Source organism: Girardinichthys multiradiatus, chromosome 15 (assembly GCF_021462225.1).
Source record: "Girardinichthys multiradiatus isolate DD_20200921_A chromosome 15, DD_fGirMul_XY1, whole genome shotgun sequence".
In the NCBI taxonomy this organism is placed as follows: Eukaryota; Metazoa; Chordata; class Actinopteri; order Cyprinodontiformes; family Goodeidae; genus Girardinichthys; species Girardinichthys multiradiatus.
Genome location: NC_061808.1, coordinates 6,357,034 through 6,370,243, shown reverse-complemented (window position 1 = coordinate 6,370,243; position 13,210 = coordinate 6,357,034). Strand labels below are relative to the sequence as shown.

At 39.4% G+C, this 13,210-nt stretch overlaps 1 long non-coding RNA gene across 1 annotated transcript in view; it reads right to left on the bottom strand.

Annotated features, from left to right (window-relative positions):
• The window catches only part of LOC124881667, a 29,084-nt gene extending 24,556 nt beyond the window's left edge, over nucleotides 1-4,528 (bottom strand). Inside the window, exon 1 of the long non-coding RNA XR_007041706.1 lies at nucleotides 4,431-4,528. This is a non-coding gene — a long non-coding RNA (uncharacterized LOC124881667). The remainder of the gene's footprint in view (nucleotides 1-4,430) is intronic.
• Nucleotides 4,529-13,210: the final 8,682 nt, after the last annotated feature.

The following is a 13,210-nucleotide window of genomic DNA, read 5'->3' as shown; positions in this document are numbered from 1 at the left end:
TGATAAAGCTTTGTTTCTGTACCATTAAAACGGTACAACTTGTGTTACTGGTTGGGTTGAGAACCAAGGGCTTTTCACTTCACATTTCATAAACCCAATAAGCACTTGCTTTTGCTTTTACTGTGTTTATGTTAAGACTTTATGGAGGTCACGTCTACCACTAAAATCACTTGAACAGAGAATTTAAAAACCCATCATTGCATGACTTAAACATAACTTTTAGAAAAACATAAAACTGCTGGTCTGTGTAGAGCTCATGATGATTTGGTGCAGATAGGTCCAGTACTGGGTTTTACTATTCATTTCTACAACAGAAGCTACAGTACAACAGCTGTAAGATTATATCAACAGAAGGTCATAATGTCTTATTTTTGATGTTCTTTTAAACATCTGTGCATTCATGTATGGAAAAGTGTTCCCATAATACCCAAATTTATTGAAATTACTCTGTTTTCGCCATTTCTTTCCCTTTCTATCTGAAAAACACCCACACCAATCCAATCCCCCCAAAATCAGAGCCATCCAAAACCATCCTGAGATCCAAATGTATAAAAAACAACTGTATACCTCCAGCAAGTGTGTCCTGCCAGATCTATGGAGCTTTTGTTACACAGCTGGCAGGGAAATGCCATTTTTTATTGCAGTGCCTACAGGAGTGTTGTCATACGCTATACAGATCTGTTTGTTTGGCTTATCATGACAGGAACAATTCATCACTGCTGGGCATGTTGGATTAGCCTTGAGCACTACCAACACAAGCAGAGCAACTTTTCCACGGTATGAGTGCTTTTTATGCTTCGCCCCATCTCCTCTGGCATGCTGCCTCTTCCTTTTAAAGTGGCCTTTATGCCTTTTGTTATCCCAGACTGCATTGTCTCTTAATTCTTCATTTCTGCATATCTTTTTTCTCATTACTCAAAGCTGCATTGTTAAGCTGCAACAATAACGGCTGTAATGCTTGATTCCCCTCTTTTGCTAAACATATCCTTCACTGTATTTACTTATATTTAATAAAGACTAGCTTAGTGTGGTTGTTTTTGTTAAGATCTATAATAAAGTGTCTAAAAATCTTTCCAGTTAATTTTATCTAATTAGATACTGCCCAACAATGACAATACTTGAGGCACAATAATACAGTACACCCCAGACATTTTTGTAAATACTTTAATATATCTTTCTTATAGGACAACACTAAAGATCTGAAACTTTGATTCAATGTAAGTAATCAGTGTATAGCTTGTGTAATAGTATAAATTTGCTGTCCCCTCAAAATAACTCACACAGCTATTAATGTCTAAACCGCTGACAACAAAAGTGAGTACACCCCTACGTGAAAATGTCCAAATTGTGCTCAATTAGCTATTTTCCCTCCTCGTTGTCATGTGACTTGTTAGTGTTACAAGGTCTCAGGTGTAAATGGGGAGCAGATGTGTTAAATTTGGTGTTTATTTATGGGCGCTGAAGCAGAGTGCTTGCTGGGATCAGGAAAGCCCTCATTCAGAGAGTCTTACTGACTTCTGATCAATTCATTTGGAGAAATTTAAAACATTTGGCTGAAGTGGCGCTTGTAATCCCAGTCTCCAGTGTGGTGACAGAACGCAGATTCAGCCTCCAGAACAACATCAAAACAGCCACGAGAAGTGGTCTGTCCAAGGCAAAATTGCAGACCTCATAACATATAGCCTCTGCAGCAATACCACTCGAGACATATGATTTACGCACAAGTAGCTGTGCATTTTAGGTCCATGTGGACCAGGAGGAAGCTGTGAGGCTGTGTGTTCAGGTCACAGCAAGTGATCTGTTCATATGTTAAGTTCAATCGTTTAATTTCATTGTTTATATGCAGTTAGTCTGGGACCACCGTTAGTGTTTTTTGTCACTGCGGAGAAAAAGTTAAATGTATTCATCTGTTCAGCTCGTAAGGACTGAATAATAATTAAAATGAATGAATGCTATTGATCATTTCATTATCACTTAATTTTTAGATTATGAGAGAATTTTTTTTGACCCTGTTATTTAAAATGACTGACGAGAGAAAGTCTAGCGCAACCTCTGCTGTACACTGTCCGTGTCTAAATAACTAGGACACGTCTCACCCTGGTTGACCAAAGAAGTTGAACGGACGTGCTCAGCGTTATACCCAGAGGCTGTCTTTGGAAAATAAGAGTGCTGCCAGCACTGAGGTTGAAGGGTGGAGGGTCAATCTGTCAGTGCTGAGGCGAAACATCGCAGACTGCATCAAATTAGTCTGCATTGCTGTTGTCCCAGAAGGAAGCCTCTTCTAAAGATGATGCACAAGAAAACCTGAAAACAGTTTGCATGAGTGATGCCGGGTGTGGATTGCTACAGTTCATTGAGGAAACTATGACTGCCAACATGTACTGTGACACACTGAAGCACGATCCCCTCCCTATAGAAACTGGGCCGCAGGGCAGTATTCCAACATGATGCCCACCCCAAACACATCTCCAAGAAGACCACTGCCTTGCTAAAGAAACTGAGGGTAAATGTGCTGGACTGGCTAAGCATGTCTCCAGATCTAAACCCTAGAGCATCCTCAAACAGAAGGTGGAGGACCAAGCATCTAACAGTCACCAGCTGAAGATGATTCCAGGGGCAACCTGTGAAGCTCTAGTGAGAAAATAATGGTGGCCACACAAAACAGAAATTTTTCAATTAGGAGTGTACTCACTTTTGTTGCCAGCGGCCTAGAATAAATAGTGGTTACATCATCAGTCAGTCATTTTCTACCGCTTATTCCATAGTGGGTCGCGGGGAAGCTGGTGCCTATCTCCAGCAGTCTATGGGCGAGAGGCGGGGTCACCCTGGACAGATCGCCAGTCCATCGCAGGGCAACACACAAACAACCATGCATACACCTAAGGGCAATTCAGAGAGACCAATTAACCTAACAGGCATGTCTTTGGACTGTGGGAGGAAGCCAGAGTACCCGGTGAGAACCCACGCATGCACGGGGAGAACATGCAAACTCCATGCAGAAAGACCCCCGGACGGGAATCGAACCCAGGACCTTCTTGCTGCAAGGCAACAGTGCTACCAACTGCGCCACCGTGCAGCCCTGGTTATGTCATTTTAGCATTAATATAAAAACAAAATGACTCTATAGGAGAAGATGCTTTCCATACAAAGTGAAACAAATTATGGAGAGACATCTGCATTGTGTTAATAATCATCTGTGTAAACATCTCCTCTGTTTGCACTATGCTACCTGACACACATGGAAACAGCAAGAAAACAAAGATCCAGAGGACGACGTTATCTACATGATACATTTGATAGGCAAACATGAGCAAACTAACAATCTTTGCCAGGGCTTTGTTTGCGCAATTTAATTTAGCATTTGACTCTACGCATCCTAACTTGTTTATTGAAAGGTTAATTAAGAACAATGTCAGTCCTTCCATAATTAAGTGGCTTTATTCGTTCTTAAATGGGTCTAAACAGATCAAGGTCAGCAGTTAACACTGTGGCTGAGCTCACATTCTTGTGGTATCCATGTACAACAATCAGTGGCGTGCACAGACATTTTGGTGGCAGGTGCTTAAGTGGAAAAAAAAGGGCACCTTGTGTGGCACATGGAGCTGTCAGCTGCCTTTGTAGTGTGAGATTTATTACAGGCACAGCCTGAACAGCATGCATATGTATTATTAAGCACCCATAAAACGAGCTGTCCACTGGGATCAAAATTCTTCATATTAATTAAGAAACAAAGGTACCATAGATTGATTAAAAGTTAGATTACTGACTCACAACCAGCCTTTAACCTGAAACTTCTGAGTCAAATTTAAAACTTACATTACCCTTAATTTGTTTTTATTATTACACACTGAGCACTACATGTTTGTCTTGTCTATATCATTCAGTACTTTTATCACAAAATTATCTTCTACACCATATAACCTTGTGTTGCAGCAGGTTACCCTGCCAAATTTACCGGGCAGGTCACACTAAGTGAGGCATCTTCAGAAATCTGAGTAACCAGTGACTATTTTCCAGCATAAACCAACTGTACTCAAAAAAGTCTTTAAAGTCAAAAATAAACCAACAGCAGAGAATATGGTCATAAAAAGAATCTTCTGTACTTCTACATGTAGCCAGTGTGAGATGACAAAAATTATTCTTAAAGAGTTCAGATTAATGAGATTAACTACTGTTCTGAGAACTGATAACAAGATATCTGCTATTTACTAATTAAAATACTCTGATCACATAATGTTTTACACACAGAGCAATAGAAAATACAACTTAGCCTACATGCCCCACATTTACTGATCTTTAGAAATATTTATTTCTTCAAATTTAATCTAAGACCTAGCAGGTAAAGGAATGCCATTGATTCACCTGCTCTGTTTAGATAAAATTGAATCATGTGAAGTTTGGGAAGTAAATACACTCGTTTTGTTTGTTACCTGGATGGTTAGCTGGCCTGTCGGCAGGGCAGGGCTCTATCTGATGGCGGAGGAGAGGAGAGAAGAGATATCCACCTATCCGCTCTGCACGCATCCCTTCCCTATTGAGACACACACGAGGCGGGGCAGTTAAACGTGTGTGGCTGGAGGGGTTGTCAGGCAAAAATACAAAAATGTGGGACACTTGAATAATAGGTCTTTAAATTCAGATATGTTCACACTATACACTGTAAAATAAATAAGATCTCTGCAGCTCCTCCAGAGATTCCATGAGCCTCTAAGCTGCTTCTATGAACAATGCCTTCCTTGCCTGGGAGTTTAGATGGATTTTGATATCCACGTAGGTTTGTATTTGAGTCATGCTCTTTGCAAAGCTTTAAACATCTCGCAGATAATTGCTCTATCAATCAGCTGAAAACAGAAATTTTTTTAGAAACCTGCTTTTAACTTCTCCATTTCCCTCACTTGTCTGCAGTCTTCCTTGGTCTCCACGATGCCGTTTGTTCACTAATTTTTCCATTTACTAATTAAGTGACTGGGTTGCACTGGGTTTTATTTTGGGGTATCAGAGTAAAGGTGGTTGAATCCAAATCCACTCCATAGATTTCAAATTTTTATTTCTAAGAAATTTTAAAAACAACGCAACAGTTTCCTTCCACTTCACATTGATTCACTCCGTTGTGTTTGTTCCACATTCCCTGCCCAAAAACAACAACAAAACAATACAGTTTGTGGTTTTAACCTGACAAAATGTGAGAAATTTCAACAGGCATCAATAATTTGCAATGCACTGTGTACCGTTTAGTGTAAATCGATGAATGTAGAAGTCAGCAGCAGAATCATGACTTTTTCTGAAGGCCCACTAATTTTGAGCCCATTGATATATGATATATAAGATATATGCACTTCTAAATATAACAAAGTCATTGACAAAAACAAATAAAACCTGATTCTAAATGCAAAGAAACCCAAAGAGGTCAGTCTATGATCCAGTCATCGTGGACCGCAATAATATTGAAAAAGTAAGACCTTGTAAGTACTTTGGGGTTTTTTTTTTTTTTTTTTAAATGGACCATGAATCACTGTGGGCTGACTGAAGAATCTGGGTTCAGAGGCATCAGTTTCCCAGAAAGGTCAGACTGTTTGTTGTAAATAGTACCAACATGCCAACAAGTTAAAGTAGGTTTCGGTTATAAAACAATATCCCAAGCTTTGAACATTTGGTCGAATACAACTGAAAACCCACCAAGACATGGTCATTTACTTAAACTGGCTGGCTGGGTAAGGAGAGCGTTATTCAGAGAAGCAGCCCCTGGTAACCCTGGAGGAGTGGCAGATATCCACAGCTTAGTGGGAGAATCTTTTGACAGGACTAGAAGTTCACATCACAAGATGTGACCTTTGTGGAAGAGTGGCAAGAATAAATAAATATTTGTACAAGAAAATAAGATGTCTCATTTGTCACTAATTATGTAATGGACACTGCAAACACATGCAAGAAGATGCTATGATCAGGGGAGACTATAATTTCAGTTTAGGCCTTAATGCAAAACACCATTCATCACTCAAAGCACACCAGCCCATTAATGAATCATGGTGGTGGGAGTATCATAGTGAGAGGATGCGTTTCTAGACAGAGAAGCTGTTTATCATGGAGCCTATGCCTGCATTTGCATCATCTGCTATAAAAATAGCAATTTTTAAAAGAATAAATGTATTTAAAGTTATTTCCTTACAGTTGTCTGCTTCAGCTCATCAGTGGTAGTCATGCTACAAAGCGTTATTGTTCAACATTTGTATAGTTTAAATAAAGTTAAAATCAGAACCTTTTCAAACACTATGTTACTAAACTCAAATTTGACAGACAATGCCAGAATAATAATCCAACCTTGAAATGTGCAAAAACGTCTTGAAAATGAGACTCCAACTGATTTGTCTTCTATTAAACATGGGACAGATTCAATATTAAATGATTATAGAAGAAGAATGAGATACTGTGGAAACGCATGGAAACAACCCACCAGTCGTTGTACAGAACAGAAATCCTAAAGGTATCCTTAAAAACAGGGGTGGCAGATGAAAAGGAGAACATTTCTATCCTGAAGGAATCAACAAGGACAATATTGGATGAAAAAGGTTGTGCTTAGAAAAAGTTTAATAAAGCAACTCCCAACATAAAACACATTCCTGACAATGCTGCAATCACCCTCTACCTGGGAGCTGCACTTACTTTCAGTCATTTTAAAGGTTGCATTCATGGTGCTGTCCTGACAATTGTCAAGTGTGTTTTCATACTGCGTTTTATTTTTGTAAAAAGCCAATCTGTCCTTTTAGTTAGGGTCTGTATGAAGTGTTATGGTGCCATGTAAAATGATTTTTGAACACACTGTCCATGAATCATCCAAGTCCACATGATGTCACTTGCCTACAAAGCAACTAGGAGATTCAAGCAATCAAGTGATGCATTAACTTTGATTGTCTAATGTCCAAAATAATGTCAATATTTTTTGCTACTAGAATACAGCATCAGTCTAAAGTCTTAGAACACCTTTCTCATTTAAACGTTAGTTTATGTTTATGACTATTTACATTGTATGTAGATTCTAACTGAAGGCATCAAAACAGTGAATGAACCCATTTGGAACTATGTAGCAATAAAAAAAAATTGTAAAAAAACAAAAAGAAAACTTTAAATATGTTTTATATTTTCGATTCCCTAAAGTAGCCGCCCTTTGCTGTAATGACAGAAATATTAACCTTTGACCTTCTCTCAATGAACCTCTGGGAAGTTCTTTCTAGACTCTCTGAAAAACCATTTCAGGTGACCACCTCATGAAGCTCAGGGAGAGAACGCCAAGAGAGCAAAGTAATAATCAAAGCAAAGGGGGTTATTTGGAGGAATCTACAATATACATTTTTTTATTATTTTACACTTTTTGATCACTACACATAATTCCATTTGTTTTCATTCACAATTGTGTTGCCTTTGGCAAAATCTACAATGCAAATAGTGATGAAAATAACAGAGACCCATTAAGTGAGAAAACATTTGACCGGTAGTGATATATATATATATTTCATACATGCAACCTGTGCAGAAAATTAGCTCGAGCTCATTAGCATGTTTGTCCACTTTTAAAAGGACTATTAGATTGGTTTTCCTCTGATAAAATCTTTATTCTATTCATGCTGATCAAATACCAGCTCTAAAAAAAATTTTACATTTTATGCTGACCACCTCTACAATGGTTAGAAGGGAGCTGTGACTTCATGCCTCTGATTATTCATATGCATCTATAATAAAAAAAATAAATCATTTGTAGCCAAAAAAACAACCCCTTTTTAATGCAGCAAAAATATTTATAGCTGCAACAATTTTTGAGGAGAGTTTTTATGCAGCTCAGAACCATTTTTCTAGTGCATCTTTTATGACTGACACGGCGGCACAGGGTGAACAGTAACACATAAAACATTTAGCTGAATATTATTTTTTTTAGCCTGTGGTTAGACAACTTCTAGATGCACAAAGAGACTTCTATTTCTTACGGGTCAGCAGTTCTGGCTCAATATCTTAGTGCTATAAATCATGTACTGTTGCAAACCATACTTGTTTCTAACCTGTTCACTGTGTTTTGTCCTATTAAATGTGAATCTTAAGCCAATTTAATATCTTTGAAGACATCTGGGTTCTTCCTAGGCAAATAATTTTATTGTGTCAACTCTAAATTCAATGACCCAAGGTCTCTGCAACATGACCTGGCAGATGGTTTGTTGCAAATAAAATACTGCATGCAGTGTGTTCCTTTCTTTTTAAAAGGTTGAAACTTTGATATTAATTTCACATCCAATTTAACAGAGTTCCCACTGGGACTCAGAAAAGCAGCAGGATTCTGTAACTGCTATGTTTAAAGGATTACGTAAACTAAAATCAGGAAAATAACGTAGTTTTCTTTGTTTCTTGTATTAGAAACACTGCAGCAACCTAAGGAAAAGATTCTAAGGAAAATATTATGAAAATGTTATCTAAGGAAGCCCAGTCAATTACATCAAGTCATTCACTTAATCTCTCATCCTGGGCAAGGGAGAGACTGAGACGCTAAGCTGCTGGCATCCATAAGTTCTTCAATGCCCCATTCCAGGCAAGAGACAGCTAAACACAGGCACTGAGCCAGAAGTACTTTCTATAGGACATCTAAACAGAAAGAATGGCAATAATAATTCTGTCAGTGGCTCTGTTCACGGAAGACACACAGCTAAACACATAAGCGCTGAGTCAGGAGTACTTTCTATTGGAAATGTACACTAAGTGCTAAGAAAAGGTTCATCACTGCAGCTTCTTCTGCTTTTTATACATTAGGCAGCAATGCTTGGTTCTGAGAAATCATAACTCCAAGTTTCACTAGAAAATAGCAAGAGAAAGTGTACTTTGGAGGGAGAAATACAATTAAATTTCTACCATTTGAATCTCCCAGTCCCTCATAATACAGAGAAAAGTGATAATCACAGTACAAGTTGCTGATTGGTTAAAACTTTGGGTTTTGACCACGAGCTTGCAGTCTCACACTATGCATTCTATTGTGATCAAGGAATAGGGATCCAGATACCTTTCAAGACAACTCTTTTCACTTCATGTTACAATAGATAATTTATTTCCAGAACCTGAGGAGGACTGGAACACACCAATCTATCAGCTGGTGTTGACCCTGTCACTGTTGGTAAGGTTGTTTTATTTTTTTAGTACAGATCCTTTAGTTTTATTTGGCAGAGAAATGATGCCTTCATAAATCACTGCGTTTAAATCAACAATGAAAGCTTTAGGGATTAAAATAGAACAGAAATGAGTCATCAAAGCAACACCTGAACGAATTGCTGCAGACGGTTAAGAGTCTCACTTGTTTTATACTCGCTGAGGCTAAAAGTTAGACTTAGTCACAAGAGACAGATGAGTCCATTGCAACCTTAGATGTCCTGCTGGCATGCAATGGACAAATACATTTTTTATAATCTGGATCATGTATCGTTATTTTGTTCTTTCTGTGAAGGAGTGTTAGAAAATAAACTGACATGACGGTAAGCCCAATGAGCATTTTTAGCTTTGGATCCATACTTGTGTCTTAAATTATGTGGGTAGGTTTTACTTCAATGGAGGCTACATTTCTACACATGATCAGAAGAGGAGAAAAGACTTTGTTGCAGGAAGGTTTCTGTCTGTAGTCTGATTCTTTATGAATAATTTTTTTAGATGACTTTGGATCAATGCAGACAAAATCTTTGTGAAGTATTGGGTTTCATTTTAAGGGCTATTCAGCCCTTATTTACCCAAAGCAAGAACTATGTCCTCGTATAAAACTTGCTCTCGGTGCATGTTGGCCTCACTCAAGGTTGTTCCATGTGACCAACCACATTTGTGTGGTTTAAGGACAGGATCTCAAGGCGTAGCAAGGAGAGGCCATCTGGTTTCTCACTTATGCTTCTTGAAAGGAGCAGTTCAAGTATCTCTGTCTCCTGTTGACAAGTGATGCTAGGCAGAGTCTCCTCCACAAAGTGGATGGACTAAGTCTTAGAGATGAGGTGAGGATCTCTGTTAACCAGAACTCTGAGTAGAGCTGCTGCATCTGATGTGTCAAGGAGTCAGTTGAGTTGGCAGAAGTCTCTGGAGCAGACCCAGTAACTGCAGGAGGGACCATAATGCATCATCACTTCTAGCATCGACTTGTCTTAGTACCAGCATGAGATTGTTACTTAGAAGATGGATGTCTGCATTTGCCTCCTGGATCTTTTTACTGTGCAACCCAATCTCAGATGAATTGAAAACGACAGGACAGATTGATTTGCTGCAATGCATGATTTTTCCTTAACCTCACCTCCTTCCTTCCTATGGAAGGGTCAGTGTGAAGATGGAGGCTTGTGCGAAAAAGTTATTGTCCATCCTCCATCTTCACAGTGCATGTCAGTGCCTAGCCATGAGGCTACAGAGTTTTGACACTAAAGCAATGTCTGAGTCCAGCTGTGGAGGTACTAGCAGCTAACATCTTTTTGTCCCAACAAAGATGAGGGTCTGTAAAACCTATATCTTGATGTTATGTTTATTATCTAATTAAAAACCTTATTCATTGATGGAAGTGGCAGAGTCAATCCATCTCATCATCCAGGTCAACAGTTGGTTACTGTGGGGACTTTACCCAGGCTCTAGGAGACACATTGATTACCAAATAGTTATGAAGAACTGGAAGGTATAACCTACTGCTGTTTGGGTGTCAACAGATGCGAGAGGTGCTGCACTCATCCCAAGTGCTGTTAAATCTCCTACGTCCAAAGGAAGACGCCACATCAATGTCCTACTGAAAAGAAAAAACATTATTGTGTTTCGTCTCACATTTTTGATAGTCATAATATGGCCATAAATTACCCATTACTTATTCAAGTTGTTTAAAAAGTTTACAAGTTTAAGGGTGTGCACACTTTTGCAAGCAGGTTATTGCACCGTTTTTACAGATATGCTTTCCTTCTAAAAGGTTTCATCTTTCTTTTTGTTGAAAAAGAAAGGATGTGTCACATTATGCCTGGAAAACATTTTATGGCATTTCTCATGGTCTCATTTTTACATTACAAACCCCTGACACTGTAACAGTTTTGTTAAACCATTGTCTGTATGCAAGGAAAGTGTTTTCACAGTTACAGATGGAAAAACAAACCAAGAACTAGGTGCCAGATACACTCAGTTTGCTCTAAATGTTGCCACAGCAGTTCATCTTAAGCCTCGGCTTTCAGGAATTCTTGTTCTCATGCAGACATCATCATGAGTCATCCTTTGGAAGAACCATTTTTTAAACATCTGATCATAAATCTAATCTTATTTTTGTAAACGACGGTTGCATCAACAAGCTGTACTGCTCAAGTAATGTGGACCATTCATCCATTGTATTATATATCTATGGTTCTGTTGCATCTCCTCCTCACCTCGCATCCATTTTCCTCTCTTCCAGTCTACATCATCAGTTTACTTGTTTTCCTCAGCTAACACAGCAGGTCAGCCTGACAAGGATAAACTAGACACTGAAATCTCCAGTAGTGCAACAGTGTGTGTTTAGAGGTTCGTCTTCCCTCTTTTTTCCATCTTCTTGTTATTTTTGATCAGAACCACAGGGTACAAGGAGCGGCCTGTATACTGACCAGTTATGAGATTATGCCCAATACAGAGTCCTAATTGGTTGCTACATTTAAATAGCCCATGTATATACATGAAAATTCAGCTTTAGATCATAATAGGCCAACATATGTGTCATCAGTTTTACATGGTCTGAATTGGTACTGTGTTTAGCACTAACATTTTTACGCCCTTACAGATTACTTCTGGTTTCGCTTTTTCATACCTAAATGTTTCATATCAAACACATTTTAATATCAGACAAGGATGATCTGAGCATATAAAAATTATTTTTTTAAATGATGGAAAACCAAACCAATCAGGACTAATGTGAAAATATGATTGTCCCTCTTATTTAACTATGAATAACTGATTAATCACATTTTTTCAGTTCAGTTTCTCTTGCCACACGTTGCTAAAAAGATCTCAAAAAACATCACATCAGGCCCCAAGCTGAACAAATTCAGGGACAGATGCCCCAGTTAATATCCGGGTGTTTGATTAAAAAAAACAGAAAGAAATCTGCAAAAATGGCCTCCATAGGACTGAAAGCCACTTCTGACAACACAAAGGCCCTTCTCCCATTTACCAAAAAATATCTTGATGATCCCCAAGATATCTGAGAAAATATTCTGTGAACTAAAGAGATAAAGATGGAACCTTTTTAGAAGGTGTGTGTCTGGTACATCTGGTCTAAACTTAACAGTATTTTAGAGAAATAAAATTACATTGTCATGGTCTGCAGGTGTTTGGGGTTTTAATTTTCTTGTGTGTACTTTTTGACCATTTCTTTGCCATTATTAAGTTATTATTTAGTGCATTTCCCTGTGTCCCTTACTAGTTTGTGTTTGGCACGTGCCATCCTCGTTCTGGAGTGTCAGGCCGACAGCTCCATTCCTGGTCCAACGGGTCTGACCGACGCCTTCTCTCCTTTTCCGCAGGGTCTGGCCAATCCCTTCCTTCTTTCCCCGGCATCCAACCTCGTCTCGGGCTTCCTGGTCACAGCCCCCCGGCTCAGCGTTCCTGAGGCCAGGGTTCTCTACCCTTCATCGTTTCTTCAGCGGCCTTTAATGGCCAACGGTGGAAAATGGGCTTTTCCAGCTTTTTCCAGCCAACAGCGGCCACAGTGGATCCCAGCTTCATGTTCTTCATCGTCGTATGTTGCTAAGGCAGTCCCCACGTCGGCAGAAGCAGTGGCTCTCACTGCAGTAACTGTTGGAGTTGCTGCAGTTCTTTGGACTGCTGTTTTGCTGCAGAGACTCCCCCTGGTGTAGCCTTCATCATAACCCCCATTCATTGCCTTCTGCACTTCTGGCTCAGTCATCACCTCCATCAGCCTCTCTTGTTCAGCCTCCTTCCACGTGGACCAGCCTGGTGTTCCTGCGTTCTTAGACAAGGTTGTCCAGATAGACTTACTTCTGTCTACATCTCCAGAGGCACTCTCCAAGGTTCCTCCAAGGGTTCCAGCATCGCTCTCTAGAGCTCCGACGAGGGTTCTCCAGGCTTCCACAGCGCTGTCCAAGTTTCCTCCGAGGGTTCCGCTGCCGGCTTCCAGAACTCTGTGTCTCCTGGGAACGGCCTCCGGGGTGACCTCCTGAACTAGTTTGTACAGAAGGTGGAAGTACAGACTCAT